The 16268-nt window shown below is 49.0% G+C and overlaps 8 non-coding genes and 2 pseudogenes across 8 annotated transcripts; all 10 read right to left on the bottom strand.

Annotated features, from left to right (window-relative positions):
• Positions 1 to 349: 349 nt before the first annotated feature.
• On the bottom strand, positions 350 to 540 carry LOC141192703 (U2 spliceosomal RNA). The gene has a single exon (XR_012266012.1). It is a non-coding gene; the product is annotated as a U2 spliceosomal RNA (small nuclear RNA).
• Positions 541 to 1658: 1118 nt separating this feature from the next.
• On the bottom strand, positions 1659 to 1858 carry LOC141193154 (U2 spliceosomal RNA). The gene has a single exon (XR_012266448.1). It is a non-coding gene; the product is annotated as a U2 spliceosomal RNA (small nuclear RNA).
• A 5563-nt stretch (positions 1859 to 7421) lies between these two features.
• Positions 7422 to 7499, bottom strand: LOC141192613 (U2 spliceosomal RNA; annotated as a pseudogene).
• Positions 7500 to 8614: 1115 nt separating this feature from the next.
• On the bottom strand, positions 8615 to 8801 carry LOC141192581 (U2 spliceosomal RNA). Its single transcript, XR_012265946.1, has one exon. It is a non-coding gene; the product is annotated as a U2 spliceosomal RNA (small nuclear RNA).
• Positions 8802 to 9595: 794 nt separating this feature from the next.
• Positions 9596 to 9687, bottom strand: LOC141192629 (U2 spliceosomal RNA; annotated as a pseudogene).
• Positions 9688 to 10802: 1115 nt separating this feature from the next.
• On the bottom strand, positions 10803 to 10993 carry LOC141192701 (U2 spliceosomal RNA). The gene has a single exon (XR_012266010.1). It is a non-coding gene; the product is annotated as a U2 spliceosomal RNA (small nuclear RNA).
• A 1112-nt stretch (positions 10994 to 12105) lies between these two features.
• On the bottom strand, positions 12106 to 12296 carry LOC141192700 (U2 spliceosomal RNA). The gene has a single exon (XR_012266009.1). It is a non-coding gene; the product is annotated as a U2 spliceosomal RNA (small nuclear RNA).
• A 1115-nt stretch (positions 12297 to 13411) lies between these two features.
• On the bottom strand, positions 13412 to 13602 carry LOC141192699 (U2 spliceosomal RNA). Its single transcript, XR_012266008.1, has one exon. It is a non-coding gene; the product is annotated as a U2 spliceosomal RNA (small nuclear RNA).
• Positions 13603 to 14717: 1115 nt separating this feature from the next.
• Positions 14718 to 14908, bottom strand: LOC141192698 (U2 spliceosomal RNA). The gene has a single exon (XR_012266007.1). It is a non-coding gene; the product is annotated as a U2 spliceosomal RNA (small nuclear RNA).
• Positions 14909 to 16022: 1114 nt separating this feature from the next.
• On the bottom strand, positions 16023 to 16213 carry LOC141192697 (U2 spliceosomal RNA). Its single transcript, XR_012266006.1, has one exon. It is a non-coding gene; the product is annotated as a U2 spliceosomal RNA (small nuclear RNA).
• Between the last annotated feature and the right edge of the window lie 55 nt (positions 16214 to 16268).

Here is a 16268-nt window from a genome sequence, read left to right as displayed (position 1 = left end):
CAACAATATACTGAAAGGTCAATTATATTGTGCAGCTTATCTCACCACCTGTAGTTATTTAGGTGAAAGCTCCAAAATGCTTGCCTAATATGTCTGTTTATCCAAAAGGAAGTAAAAAGGGAGAGCTAGAAAGATAGCATTGCATCACATTACATGGCAATGCAATGCACAGTTGCTGAAGTTGAACCAAAATGAGCTTGTAATCTGGCTTCTGCAACTTTGAACATGAAAAATCCAATGAGGAGAAGAAAAGCAAAGCCAAAGAGTCCATCCCAAAATCCGACAAACAAGCAAAATGAACAAAAAACATTGAATTCAATTCTTTCTGATTTTAGAAACTGCATTAAAGAAGGGGTGCACCGGTCCTGGAGATACTGCAATACCAGGTCAATGCGTGGAGTGGACAGAGCAAGCTCTTTTTCCATCTCCCTGTTCTAAAAATCCATTTAATATATGGTCCCCAGATAGGGGACGTATCAGATATTAAACTGATAAGAACAGATACTACACTTGATCTTAGCCAAAAGGCCGAGAAGCGATAACCAGAATTGGTTTCAAACTACGGAGCCACCCAAGGATCCTGAAAAGTCCATTTGTGGAGATGAGCTCCTGGACTCCCGTTAAGAAGACATGTTGTCAACCTCTAGATCCCTTACATGCCTGCACTTTTCGGCTTGCTGCTGCTGCAATCCACGCGTTTTAGATCTGCATAACTCCACCTCTTTAAACACAGCACCTTCACCCCCTGCTGTTCCCACCCGCCTCAACACCGTTGGAAGGGAGGAGAACCAATTAAGGCGGGGGGTGGGGTGGAACGAGCAGCTGTCTACCCTTAGCAGGAGGGCTCCTGATTACATACCTCTCCTGCTGCTGCTGCTGCTGCTGGCTGTCCAGCAGCAGACTGAAGGTGGCTGCTGCTGTGCACAGGTATATAAAGGCTCAGAGCCTATTATGACACGCGCAGCCAGCGTTCCATTGCCACATTCCATCTACTGCAGGCAGGATACCTGGCTGGCTGAATGTCGCTGAGAAGCTCACAGAGACCGCCATAAGCAACAGTTTAACAGAATGCCACAGACTAATCAACCAAACTTTTTGGGTTGGGTTCTCTTTTATAGTCTGCAGGCATTAAATGAAAGAAGTCAGTGTTCCAGCAGAAGGAGACAACGTTTCAGAAAAGGCATTGTAGCAAACCAAAAAAGAAATTTTAAGCGCAGCAGAGTAACCAGCGCACATACCTGTTAGCTCAGGTGAGTTTAAAAGGCTGCTGTTGATAACAAGGGCATTTGCTAAATAGATGGTGTGTGTGCAACAATATACTGAAAGGTCAATTATATTGTGCAGCTTATCTCACCACCTGTAGTTATTTAGGTGAAAGCTCCAAAATGCTTGCCTAATATGTCTGTTTATCCAAAAGGAAGTAAAAAGGGAGAGCTAGAAAGATAGCATTGCATCACATTACATGGCAATGCAATGCACAGTTGCTGAAGTTGAACCAAAATGAGCTTGTAATCTGGCTTCTGCAACTTTGAACATGAAAAATCCAATGAGGAGAAGAAAAGCAAAGCCAAAGAGTCCATCCCAAAATCCGACAAACAAGCAAAATGAACAAAAAACATTGAATTCAATTCTTTCTGATTTTAGAAACTGCATTAAAGAAGGGGTGCACCGGTCCTGGAGATACTGCAATACCAGGTCAATGCGTGGAGTGGACAGAGCAAGCTCTTTTTCCATCTCCCTGTTCTAAAAATCCATTTAATATATGGTCCCCAGATAGGGGACGTATCAGATATTAAACTGATAAGAACAGATTTTTTTTTTTTTGATTGAATATATCTTTTATTAGCACAAAAAATAAGTTAACAGACAGTGTACAGTGCCGCAGCCCAGTACACACAGAATTCTACATCATATTTACATAGCATGAGGATACGACGCACTAACTAGACACATCACACCCCTATGCTACACAAAACACTCAATCTGAAAGAAAAGCATGTCAATCAATACAGTACGACGAACCGTGATAAGGGATGGGGATTGGGAAAAAGGGGATGGGGAGGGGAAAATCACAGGCCCGAAGCTTTATTGAAAGACAAGACACATAAGGGGAGAGGGGGAGGAGGGGTTTAGTCCTCGTCCTCGTCCTCCGGACCGTCCATGATGGAATAGTCTCTGAGCAGGCTGTGGATCAGCCTGCGGCAGTCCTGGATGGACATCCTCTCCCTCCTCAAGATGAGCCGGTTCCTGGCGACCCAAACGGCATCCTTGAAGCAGTTCATAAGGCGCCAAGCCTCCTGGATGGCTCCGACGGTATGAACCCCAGGGAAGAGTCCGTAAAGCACAGAATGGTGCGATAGGCTCGCCCTGGGGACAGAGTTCCTCAGGTCGTCCTCAAGTGCAGTCAATAGGCGCTGTGCAAATCCGCAGTCCCAAAAAGTGTGCAAAGATGTTTCCTCCACGAAGGGGCACCTTGGGCAGTACCGGGTCTTGCACAGGTTCCGGGCATGCATGAATGACCGGACGGGCAGTCCGCCCTGAATCGCCATCCACGACAAGTCCTTGTGCCCGTTGGTCAGCCTGTCAGACGACACATTTGTCCACACAGTCTCCAGCGTGTCCTGGTGAAGTCCTGTGATGTTCTCCACGTCATCCTTGGCTCTGATTAGCTTGTGGATAGTTTTGGGCTTCCACAAGTCGGGCTTGAGTCCCTCCAGTTGATGCTCCCCCACAAATCGAACGACGTCTCCGTAGAACCATGGCGTCGTCCAGTTGTAGGGGAAGGAGCTGTCCCACTTGTCCCAGCCGAGTCGCCTCCAAAGAGGAAGCAGGAAGAAGCGAGACATGGACCTGCCCGCGGAGCCATTCTTGACTTGCAAAGTCCGGCGGACACAATCACACACAAAAGAGGATCGCAGGAGGGTGGGGATATCTGGAACGCCCTTCCCACCCTTGCGAGGCTCCTTGTACATGACGGCCCGCCTGACTCTGTCCATCTTGGATCCCCAGACAAAGTGAAACACTGTCCTGGTAATGGCCCTGCACACAGTGACGTGTGGGGGCCAGGCCTGCGCCGTGTACTGCAAGACGGGCAGGACCTCATTACGCAGGATGAGTGCCTTACCCTCACAAGTGAGGTGTCTGAGGCTCCAGAGTCCGATCCGTTGCTTCACCTTGGCCAAGCGTTCTTGCCAGGACTTGAGGGCCGCTCCTTCCTTCCCGAACCAGACTCCCAGCACCTTGAGGAAATCTGGTTGAATGTTGAAGGGGAAGGGGGCGGAGGAGGCCGGCTGCCAATCCCCGAAGAGCATGGCTTCCGACTTCCTGCAGTTGACTTTGGCCCCTGAAGCCCGGCCGAACCTCTCACACGTCTGGACGAGGGCGTCGACTGAACCACGATCAGCGCAGAAGACGGTGACGTCGTCCATGTAGAGCGAGCACTTGACCTCGTGTCGTCCCGGACCCGGTGCGGTGATCCCTCTGATCTCTCCATTCTGCCGGATAGCCTCTGCGAAGAGTTCTATAACACAAACAAAAAGAAGAGGTGATAGAGGGCAGCCTTGTCTGACCCCAGAGAGGACAGGGAAGGGGTCAGTCTTCCAGCCGTTCACCAACACCGAGCTGTGGATATCAAAATACATCAGACGGACATACGAACAAAACATGTTACCCAAACCTAACCGGTGCAGAGCTCGGCCCATGAACTCGTGGGAAACCCGGTCGAAGGCCTTCTCCTGATCCAAGGAGACCAGGGCCGCGTGTGCGCGGCGGACCTTGATGTACTCGACCGTGTCCCGCACGAGAGCGAGGCTGTCTGCGATGCGACGTCCAGGGATGCCGCAGGTCTGGTCCGGGTGGATGATCCGTCCGATGACCGTCTTAAGTCGTGTCGCCATCGTCTTGGCCAGGATCTTGTAGTCCACGTTGAGCAGAGTGATGGGACGCCAATTCCTCAGGTCGCACCTCTCTCCCTTCCGCTTGTACAGGATCGTGACCATTCCTTCCCTCAAAGATGGAGGCATTCTACCCTCCACCACCATCTCCTCGTACAGGTCCAACAGGTCCGGACAGATGAGGTCTCCCAGCGCTACATAGAGCTCCGCTGGAAGACCATCACTGCCCGGGGTCCTGCCGGTCCTAAAGGATTTAGCGGCAGAGAGCAATTCGCCCACCATCAGAGGTTTGTCCAAGGCTGCCGTGCCTGCAGGATCAAGATGGTTAGTGATACCTGACAGGAACTTATCAGCAGCGTCGGGGTCGGTAGTCTTGTGGGAGTAGAGTTCGCTGTAGAAGTCGCTGACGACCCTCATCACGTCCTCCTTCCCACGTCGCATGTTTCCGCTCTCGTCTCGCAGCTCGTTCAGGGGCGTGTGACCGGCATGAAGTTTCCTGAAAAAGAATGAGTTACATTTCTCACCCTTCTCCAGATTCTCCACTTTGGAACGGAAGATGATTCGCTTGGACTCCTCCTCAAAGTGCCTTTTCAGGCTCTTCTTGGTCTCCTCCAGCTCCTCCCTCACGTCCCAGCCGCAGTGAAGAAGGTCCTGCAGCGACCGCAGCTCGCGCTGCAGCCCTCTGAAGTCCCTCCTCTTCTCACACGCCTGTTGTCGACCCTTGGCCTGAAAGAAACAGCGAAACTCAAGTTTAACATATTCCCACCAATCAGAGACTGTTTGGAAGCTACCCTTGTAGGACTGCCACATTGCGTAGGCTGCTCTCAGCTCCTCCACGACTTCATCCTGAGCCAGCAGAGCACAATTCAGCTTCCAGGAGCCGGGGCCGGACGGAAAACCGTCGCCGAGGACACCTTGTAAGTGAATGGCTCTGTGGTCGGAGAAGAAGCAGGAGACCATCGAGTGCCTACTCTGCCTGACTGCCCGAGAGGTGAACACAAAGTCAATCCTGGAGCGGAGTGAGCCATCGGGTCGGCTCCACGAATAGTTCGTGGAGCCTCTCCCCATGGAGCCCACCACGTCCTGAAGAGAGGCCTCGGTTACCATCTCGATGAGCAGCTTGGACGTGATGTCCAACTTGGCAGATGTGCCAGAACTACGACCGTCCTCCTCGATGGGGCAGTTGAAATCCCCGGCCATCACTAAGGTCCTGGTGGTGGCAAGCTGAAGCCGCAGGGTCTGGAAAAGCTCCAAACGCTCATTCTTCAGTGGGGACGCATACACGTTGATGAACCTGACAGGTTCTCCCGCCCAGTTGCCATCTACAACAAGAGCCCTGCCGCAGATGAGCTCCTGGACGGACTCAAGCGTGAATGCGTCCCCCCTGATCAGAATTGCGACCCCCGCAGACTTGCAGTCACCCCCACCGGACCAGTAGGATGGACCGTGGGACCACTCCCTGGCCAGATGTTTGAAGGACCTAGAGGAGGGAAGGGAACATTCCTGCAACATATAAACATCACACAACTGGGAAGTAAGGAAGGCATAAATAGTCTGACGTCTGAACTTGTCCTTGATGCTCCTGACATTAATGGAAAATAAGTTAATATTAGCCATCATGTAGGGAAAAAAGAAAAAGTTAGCGCAGGCAATACACCTTAGTTACCACTCCGGTCGGGTGGTCCCTCGTCGGTGTTGACTGCTGGTGACGGGATCACCAGCAGGCCCTCTTCCTCCATCTGGTCAAGCAGCGCGGCCTCGATCTCGGCGACCACCAGTTCCTCCTCTTCTGGCTCGGCCACCAGGGTCTCAACCATGTGCTCCATCTCTTCTGGCTCAGGGAGGGTATCCTCCTTTTCGCCTACGAAATCCAGAATCTTCTTTTTGGAGGATTCAGTAGCAGGGCTGTCCTCCACCTTCCTCTTTCCCCGGGTTGGAACTGGGGAGACAAGAAGGGGAAAATCCTCCTCGGAATAGATAGCGGCGGGTGGAGGAAAGGTTAATTCCACCGCTACCATGGTCTGGGGAGGGAGAGTGGCTGCCGGGGCAGGGGAAAGGACACCTGCTGAGGAGTAGGGGAAGGAGGAAGAGGAAGTGGAATCCTCAGCAGGGGTGGCCGGGGTGGGGGGGGATTGGACGGGGGTGGCAGGGGGAGGGATCGAGAGAGGGGTGACAGAACTCTTACCCTCCTTTGACTTTTTCTTCTGCTTCGGAGCTGCTGGGACCGTCGCTGGGGCTTTGGCCACCGACTCCTTGACCGCTTTGGCCTTGGTCGTCTCGGCCTTGGCCGCTGGGGCCTTGGTCGTCGCGTCCTTGACCTTCACAGGCCTGGTCGTCGGGGCCTTGTCCTCCGTAGCTGGGGTCGTCGCAACCACCGATGCCCAGGATCTCTCACGCCTGGGGCAATCCTTGTACAGATGAGCCGCCAGCCCACACAGGTTGCAGGACGTCTTCTTCGGGCAGTCCTTCGAGCTGTGTCCCGTCACTCGACAAATCCTGCAGGCATCCTCCTTGCAGTCCTTCATCTCGTGGCCGTTCTTGCCGCATCTCCTGCAGTTCCGCGGCATGTCCGGGTAATAGATGAGGCCGTAGGAGTTGCCCAGGGAGAATGTCGGGGGCAGGTGCCGAAGTCCGTCTGAGTACGCCAGGTCCCTGTGAAGTCTAACGGTCACCGACCACTTACCTGTCCAGAAGCCGAGTCCATTCAGGATGTGAGAGGGTTCCTTCACAACCAAACAGAAGCGTCTCAGGAAGGTACAGATGTCTTGGCCTGGGGTGTGCGGGTTGCGCATGGAGACCGTGATCCTCCTTTCATCCCTCTGGATAGGGCAGCTACCTGTAAAGGCAGAGAAAGAATTATCCGGTCCTTTTGCGCTTACCATTTCCCAGAACCTCCTGCAGGTGTTCACAGTGGCGAAGGTGACGAAGAAGATCCCCGTCAAGAAGGTCTGGATGCTGAGGGTGTCCGACCTGGAGAAGCCTCGATCCAGCAGCATCTTCTGGCAGAACACGTCCGAGGACATGTCCGGCACCCTCCCATCCACTTCCTTCAGCTTCAGGGCCACCGTCTGCCGCATCCATGGCTCCAGGGCTGGAGCTTCGTGGCGGGGCTTCTGGGGTCCCTTCTGCTGGCCAGTCGTGGAGGCAGAGTCCTTGGGGTCAGAATCGGCTCCTGGCTGGGCCCTCCTGGCTGTCCCCAGCTCCAGGCTCTTCTTTTCGGCCTTCCTCGCAGCGCTTGCCATGGCTTTCCTCCTGCAGTTACTTCTTGGAGCTGGATCTGGAACTCTTCCCGGAATGGGTGGAGCTATGCAGATTCTTCTCCCGTCGTGTTCTGGACAAATTCCCCGAAAGGTCTTTGTCTCGATGATTTTCTTCCTCGAAGATTCCACAGGACAGCCCGATTCTTCTCCGAGTCTTCGTCTTCTTCTGGATTCTTTAGAGCTTCTTCCTCCCACCGATATCCGCCTTCGTTCTCCGATGTCAGCTGGGATCCGAAGCTCTTCTCCTTCCGAGTTCGATCGCTCTCGTCAAGTGTAGATCGTAGCTCTTGTGTTCTTAAAAGAACAGATACTACACTTGATCTTAGCCAAAAGGCCGAGAAGCGATAACCAGAATTGGTTTCAAACTACGGAGCCACCCAAGGATCCTGAAAAGTCCATTTGTGGAGATGAGCTCCTGGACTCCCGTTAAGAAGACATGTTGTCAACCTCTAGATCCCTTACATGCCTGCACTTTTCGGCTTGCTGCTGCTGCAATCCACGCGTTTTAGATCTGCATAACTCCACCTCTTTAAACACAGCACCTTCACCCCCTGCTGTTCCCACCCGCCTCAACACCGTTGGAAGGGAGGAGAACCAATTAAGGCGGGGGGTGGGGTGGAACGAGCAGCTGTCTACCCTTAGCAGGAGGGCTCCTGATTACATACCTCTCCTGCTGCTGCTGCTGCTGGCTGTCCAGCAGCAGACTGAAGGTGGCTGCTGCTGTGCACAGGTATATAAAGGCTCAGAGCCTATTATGACACACGCAGCCAGCGTTCCATTGCCACATTCCATCTACTGCAGGCAGGATACCTGGCTGGCTGAATGTCGCTGAGAAGCTCACAGAGACCGCCATAAGCAACAGTTTAACAGAATGCCACAGACTAATCAACCAAACTTTTTGGGTTGGGTTCTCTTTTATAGTCTGCAGGCATTAAATGAAAGAAGTCAGTGTTCCAGCAGAAGGAGACAACGTTTCAGAAAAGGCATTGTAGCAAACCAAAAAAGAAATTTTAAGCGCAGCAGAGTAACCAGCGCACATACCTGTTAGCTCAGGTGAGTTTAAAAGGCTGCTGTTGATAACAAGGGCATTTGCTAAATAGATGGTGTGTGTGCAACAATATACTGAAAGGTCAATTATATTGTGCAGCTTATCTCACCACCTGTAGTTATTTAGGTGAAAGCTCCAAAATGCTTGCCTAATATGTCTGTTTATCCAAAAGGAAGTAAAAAGGGAGAGCTAGAAAGATAGCATTGCATCACATTACATGGCAATGCAATGCACAGTTGCTGAAGTTGAACCAAAATGAGCTTGTAATCTGGCTTCTGCAACTTTGAACATGAAAAATCCAATGAGGAGAAGAAAAGCAAAGCCAAAGAGTCCATCCCAAAATCCGACAAACAAGCAAAATGAACAAAAAACATTGAATTCAATTCTTTCTGATTTTAGAAACTGCATTAAAGAAGGGGTGCACCGGTCCTGGAGATACTGCAATACCAGGTCAATGCGTGGAGTGGACAGAGCAAGCTCTTTTTCCATCTCCCTGTTCTAAAAATCCATTTAATATATGGTCCCCAGATAGGGGACGTATCAGATATTAAACTGATAAGAACAGATTTTTTTTTTTTTTTTTTTTTGTGAAAGCCCGAATTCGTGTACAAAACCCGAGTGCGCTTAAAAAAGTGACAAGTGCCACAAAAAAAGTGCACTAGGATGCTGGTCTTCTTGAAACCCTCTCCAAAAGGAGAAGGGTCCCCCAAACCATTCCCCGTCCCTCCGAGCCAAAAGGCCACAGCGAGGAACAGGGACAAAAAGCCACCTCCAGCCGAAGCCAGAGGCGACCCAATCTTACCCCCAGCACCTGCCCGAGTTCTCACCCGAGCAAGGCACTGGGAGCCAAAGACTGTGCTCCCCTCCCGGAAGAGGGGAGCCAACAACGCTCTCCTCCCGAAAGAGGAGAGCCAGGGGGGTTCAGGGGGGAGCGGAACCTGATGGCCACACACTCCCCCCCTAGACCTGCCAAGAGAGGAACCCGTAAGGGAACCGCATCCCGACAAAATCCTAGTAGGACGTGACACACGTGAATAAGTGGACACACAGTGACAAAGAAATTAAATAAATAGTGAAGGTTTCACAGTATAATACTGCCCGGACCTTCGACCGGGAATTGAAAAATTCCCCATCCTAAGGCCAGAAGGCCCGGAATAAGGGTGTGTGCGAAGAAAGAAAATTTGAAGTGCTTGTGCAAATGTGCCATAAACTCAAGTGGGGTTCCCAATCCCAGTGAGTTAAGGCACCCCAGGGTCACCACTCCTGGGGCACTTCACACTTCGGGCTTTCGATCTTCCCCGGCCCAATGGCGTCGATCCTGGGGGGCCATGCTTTCCACCAGATGACTCTATTAGCCACCTGGCGTACTAACAAGCGCCTAAACCCCAGTGTGCATAATGTATCAATCTACTAGGGCGGCCAACATCCAAAACCGCCTTTTCGAAAGATACTACACTTGATCTTAGCCAAAAGGCCGAGAAGCGATAACCAGAATTGGTTTCAAACTACGGAGCCACCCAAGGATCCTGAAAAGTCCATTTGTGGAGATGAGCTCCTGGACTCCCGTTAAGAAGACATGTTGTCAACCTCTAGATCCCTTACATGCCTGCACTTTTCGGCTTGCTGCTGCTGCAATCCACGCGTTTTAGATCTGCATAACTCCACCTCTTTAAACACAGCACCTTCACCCCCTGCTGTTCCCACCCGCCTCAACACCGTTGGAAGGGAGGAGAACCAATTAAGGCGGGGGGTGGGGTGGAACGAGCAGCTGTCTACCCTTAGCAGGAGGGCTCCTGATTACATACCTCTCCTGCTGCTGCTGCTGCTGGCTGTCCAGCAGCAGACTGAAGGTGGCTGCTGCTGTGCACAGGTATATAAAGGCTCAGAGCCTATTATGACACGCGCAGCCAGCGTTCCATTGCCACATTCCATCTACTGCAGGCAGGATACCTGGCTGGCTGAATGTCGCTGAGAAGCTCACAGAGACCGCCATAAGCAACAGTTTAACAGAATGCCACAGACTAATCAACCAAACTTTTTGGGTTGGGTTCTCTTTTATAGTCTGCAGGCATTAAATGAAAGAAGTCAGTGTTCCAGCAGAAGGAGACAACGTTTCAGAAAAGGCATTGTAGCAAACCAAAAAAGAAATTTTAAGCGCAGCAGAGTAACCAGCGCACATACCTGTTAGCTCAGGTGAGTTTAAAAGGCTGCTGTTGATAACAAGGGCATTTGCTAAATAGATGGTGTGTGTGCAACAATATACTGAAAGGTCAATTATATTGTGCAGCTTATCTCACCACCTGTAGTTATTTAGGTGAAAGCTCCAAAATGCTTGCCTAATATGTCTGTTTATCCAAAAGGAAGTAAAAAGGGAGAGCTAGAAAGATAGCATTGCATCACATTACATGGCAATGCAATGCACAGTTGCTGAAGTTGAACCAAAATGAGCTTGTAATCTGGCTTCTGCAACTTTGAACATGAAAAATCCAATGAGGAGAAGAAAAGCAAAGCCAAAGAGTCCATCCCAAAATCCGACAAACAAGCAAAATGAACAAAAAACATTGAATTCAATTCTTTCTGATTTTAGAAACTGCATTAAAGAAGGGGTGCACCGGTCCTGGAGATACTGCAATACCAGGTCAATGCGTGGAGTGGACAGAGCAAGCTCTTTTTCCATCTCCCTGTTCTAAAAATCCATTTAATATATGGTCCCCAGATAGGGGACGTATCAGATATTAAACTGATAAGAACAGATACTACACTTGATCTTAGCCAAAAGGCCGAGAAGCGATAACCAGAATTGGTTTCAAACTACGGAGCCACCCAAGGATCCTGAAAAGTCCATTTGTGGAGATGAGCTCCTGGACTCCCGTTAAGAAGACATGTTGTCAACCTCTAGATCCCTTACATGCCTGCACTTTTCGGCTTGCTGCTGCTGCAATCCACGCGTTTTAGATCTGCATAACTCCACCTCTTTAAACACAGCACCTTCACCCCCTGCTGTTCCCACCCGCCTCAACACCGTTGGAAGGGAGGAGAACCAATTAAGGCGGGGGGTGGGGTGGAACGAGCAGCTGTCTACCCTTAGCAGGAGGGCTCCTGATTACATACCTCTCCTGCTGCTGCTGCTGGCTGTCCAGCAGCAGACTGAAGGTGGCTGCTGCTGTGCACAGGTATATAAAGGCTCAGAGCCTATTATGACACGCGCAGCCAGCGTTCCATTGCCACATTCCATCTACTGCAGGCAGGATACCTGGCTGGCTGAATGTCGCTGAGAAGCTCACAGAGACCGCCATAAGCAACAGTTTAACAGAATGCCACAGACTAATCAACCAAACTTTTTGGGTTGGGTTCTCTTTTATAGTCTGCAGGCATTAAATGAAAGAAGTCAGTGTTCCAGCAGAAGGAGACAACGTTTCAGAAAAGGCATTGTAGCAAACCAAAAAAGAAATTTTAAGCGCAGCAGAGTAACCAGCGCACATACCTGTTAGCTCAGGTGAGTTTAAAAGGCTGCTGTTGATAACAAGGGCATTTGCTAAATAGATGGTGTGTGTGCAACAATATACTGAAAGGTCAATTATATTGTGCAGCTTATCTCACCACCTGTAGTTATTTAGGTGAAAGCTCCAAAATGCTTGCCTAATATGTCTGTTTATCCAAAAGGAAGTAAAAAGGGAGAGCTAGAAAGATAGCATTGCATCACATTACATGGCAATGCAATGCACAGTTGCTGAAGTTGAACCAAAATGAGCTTGTAATCTGGCTTCTGCAACTTTGAACATGAAAAATCCAATGAGGAGAAGAAAAGCAAAGCCAAAGAGTCCATCCCAAAATCCGACAAACAAGCAAAATGAACAAAAAACATTGAAATCAATTCTTTCTGATTTTAGAAACTGCATTAAAGAAGGGGTGCACCGGTCCTGGAGATACTGCAATACCAGGTCAATGCGTGGAGTGGACAGAGCAAGCTCTTTTTCCATCTCCCTGTTCTAAAAATCCATTTAATATATGGTCCCCAGATAGGGGACGTATCAGATATTAAACTGATAAGAACAGATACTACACTTGATCTTAGCCAAAAGGCCGAGAAGCGATAACCAGAATTGGTTTCAAACTACGGAGCCACCCAAGGATCCTGAAAAGTCCATTTGTGGAGATGAGCTCCTGGACTCCCGTTAAGAAGACATGTTGTCAACCTCTAGATCCCTTACATGCCTGCACTTTTCGGCTTGCTGCTGCTGCAATCCACGCGTTTTAGATCTGCATAACTCCACCTCTTTAAACACAGCACCTTCACCCCCTGCTGTTCCCACCCGCCTCAACACCGTTGGAAGGGAGGAGAACCAATTAAGGCGGGGGGTGGGGTGGAACGAGCAGCTGTCTACCCTTAGCAGGAGGGCTCCTGATTACATACCTCTCCTGCTGCTGCTGCTGCTGGCTGTCCAGCAGCAGACTGAAGGTGGCTGCTGCTGTGCACAGGTATATAAAGGCTCAGAGCCTATTATGACACACGCAGCCAGCGTTCCATTGCCACATTCCATCTACTGCAGGCAGGATACCTGGCTGGCTGAATGTCGCTGAGAAGCTCACAGAGACCGCCATAAGCAACAGTTTAACAGAATGCCACAGACTAATCAACCAAACTTTTTGGGTTGGGTTCTCTTTTATAGTCTGCAGGCATTAAATGAAAGAAGTCAGTGTTCCAGCAGAAGGAGACAACGTTTCAGAAAAGGCATTGTAGCAAACCAAAAAAGAAATTTTAAGCGCAGCAGAGTAACCAGCGCACATACCTGTTAGCTCAGGTGAGTTTAAAAGGCTGCTGTTGATAACAAGGGCATTTGCTAAATAGATGGTGTGTGTGCAACAATATACTGAAAGGTCAATTATATTGTGCAGCTTATCTCACCACCTGTAGTTATTTAGGTGAAAGCTCCAAAATGCTTGCCTAATATGTCTGTTTATCCAAAAGGAAGTAAAAAGGGAGAGCTAGAAAGATAGCATTGCATCACATTACATGGCAATGCAATGCACAGTTGCTGAAGTTGAACCAAAATGAGCTTGTAATCTGGCTTCTGCAACTTTGAACATGAAAAATCCAATGAGGAGAAGAAAAGCAAAGCCAAAGAGTCCATCCCAAAATCCGACAAACAAGCAAAATGAACAAAAAACATTGAATTCAATTCTTTCTGATTTTAGAAACTGCATTAAAGAAGGGGTGCACCGGTCCTGGAGATACTGCAATACCAGGTCAATGCGTGGAGTGGACAGAGCAAGCTCTTTTTCCATCTCCCTGTTCTAAAAATCCATTTAATATATGGTCCCCAGATAGGGGACGTATCAGATATTAAACTGATAAGAACAGATACTACACTTGATCTTAGCCAAAAGGCCGAGAAGCGATAACCAGAATTGGTTTCAAACTACGGAGCCACCCAAGGATCCTGAAAAGTCCATTTGTGGAGATGAGCTCCTGGACTCCCGTTAAGAAGACATGTTGTCAACCTCTAGATCCCTTACATGCCTGCACTTTTCGGCTTGCTGCTGCTGCAATCCACGCGTTTTAGATCTGCATAACTCCACCTCTTTAAACACAGCACCTTCACCCCCTGCTGTTCCCACCCGCCTCAACACCGTTGGAAGGGAGGAGAACCAATTAAGGCGGGGGGTGGGGTGGAACGAGCAGCTGTCTACCCTTAGCAGGAGGGCTCCTGATTACATACCTCTCCTGCTGCTGCTGCTGCTGGCTGTCCAGCAGCAGACTGAAGGTGGCTGCTGCTGTGCACAGGTATATAAAGGCTCAGAGCCTATTATGACACGCGCAGCCAGCGTTCCATTGCCACATTCCATCTACTGCAGGCAGGATACCTGGCTGGCTGAATGTCGCTGAGAAGCTCACAGAGACCGCCATAAGCAACAGTTTAACAGAATGCCACAGACTAATCAACCAAACTTTTTGGGTTGGGTTCTCTTTTATAGTCTGCAGGCATTAAATGAAAGAAGTCAGTGTTCCAGCAGAAGGAGACAACGTTTCAGAAAAGGCATTGTAGCAAACCAAAAAAGAAATTTTAAGCGCAGCAGAGTAACCAGCGCACATACCTGTTAGCTCAGGTGAGTTTAAAAGGCTGCTGTTGATAACAAGGGCATTTGCTAAATAGATGGTGTGTGTGCAACAATATACTGAAAGGTCAATTATATTGTGCAGCTTATCTCACCACCTGTAGTTATTTAGGTGAAAGCTCCAAAATGCTTGCCTAATATGTCTGTTTATCCAAAAGGAAGTAAAAAGGGAGAGCTAGAAAGATAGCATTGCATCACATTACATGGCAATGCAATGCACAGTTGCTGAAGTTGAACCAAAATGAGCTTGTAATCTGGCTTCTGCAACTTTGAACATGAAAAATCCAATGAGGAGAAGAAAAGCAAAGCCAAAGAGTCCATCCCAAAATCCGACAAACAAGCAAAATGAACAAAAAACATTGAATTCAATTCTTTCTGATTTTAGAAACTGCATTAAAGAAGGGGTGCACCGGTCCTGGAGATACTGCAATACCAGGTCAATGCGTGGAGTGGACAGAGCAAGCTCTTTTTCCATCTCCCTGTTCTAAAAATCCATTTAATATATGGTCCCCAGATAGGGGACGTATCAGATATTAAACTGATAAGAACAGATACTACACTTGATCTTAGCCAAAAGGCCGAGAAGCGATAACCAGAATTGGTTTCAAACTACGGAGCCACCCAAGGATCCTGAAAAGTCCATTTGTGGAGATGAGCTCCTGGACTCCCGTTAAGAAGACATGTTGTCAACCTCTAGATCCCTTACATGCCTGCACTTTTCGGCTTGCTGCTGCTGCAATCCACGCGTTTTAGATCTGCATAACTCCACCTCTTTAAACACAGCACCTTCACCCCCTGCTGTTCCCACCCGCCTCAACACCATTGGAAGGGAGGAGAACCAATTAAGGCGGGGGTGGGGTGGAACGAGCAGCTGTCTACCCTTAGCAGGAGGGCTCCTGATTACATACCTCCCCTGCTGCTGCTGCTGCTGGCTGTACAGCAGCAGACTGAAGGTGGCTGCTGCTGTGCACAGGTATATAAAGGCTCAGAGCCTATTATGACACGCGCAGCCAGCGTTCCATTGCCACATTCCATCTACTGCAGGCAGGATACCTGGCTGGCTGAATGTCGCTGAGAAGCTCACAGAGACCGCCATAAGCAACAGTTTAACAGAATGCCACAGACTAATCAACCAAACTTTTTGGGTTGGGTTCTCTTTTATAGTCTGCAGGCATTAAATGAAAGAAGTCAGTGTTCCAGCAGAAGGAGAAAACGTTTCAGAAAAGGCATTGTAGCAAACCAAAAAAGAAATTTTAAGCGCAGCAGAGTAACCAGCGCACATACCTGTTAGCTCAGGTGAGTTTAAAAGGCTGCTGTTGATAACAAGGGCATTTGCTAAATAGATGGTGTGTGTGCAACAATATACTGAAAGGTCAATTATATTGTGCAGCTTATCTCACCACCTGTAGTTATTTAGGTGAAAGCTCCAAAATGCTTGCCTAATATGTCTGTTTATCCAAAAGGAAGTAAAAAGGGAGAGCTAGAAAGATAGCATTGCATCACATTACATGGCAATGCAATGCACAGTTGCTGAAGTTGAACCAAAATGAGCTTGTAATCTGGCTTCTGCAACTTTGAACATGAAAAATCCAATGAGGAGAAGAAAAGCAAAGCCAAAGAGTCCATCCCAAAATCCGACAAACAAGCAAAATGAACAAAAAACATTGAATTCAATTCTTTCTGATTTTAGAAACTGCATTAAAGAAGGGGTGCACCGGTCCTGGAGATACTGCAATACCAGGTCAATGCGTGGAGTGGACAGAGCAAGCTCTTTTTCCATCTCCCTGTTCTAAAAATCCATTTAATATATGGTCCCCAGATAGGGGACGTATCAGATATTAAACTGATAAGAACAGATACTACACTTGATCTTAGCCAAAAGGCCGAGAAGCGATAACCAGAATTGGTTTCAAACTACGGAGCCACCCAAGGATCCTGAAAAGTCCATTT

This window comes from Phyllobates terribilis, unplaced genomic scaffold (genome assembly GCF_046119375.1).
Source record: "Phyllobates terribilis strain yellow unplaced genomic scaffold, ASM4611937v1 Scaffold_63__1_contigs__length_7903474, whole genome shotgun sequence".
In the NCBI taxonomy this organism is placed as follows: Eukaryota; Metazoa; Chordata; class Amphibia; order Anura; family Dendrobatidae; genus Phyllobates; species Phyllobates terribilis.
This window is presented reverse-complemented; position numbering and strand designations above follow the sequence as displayed.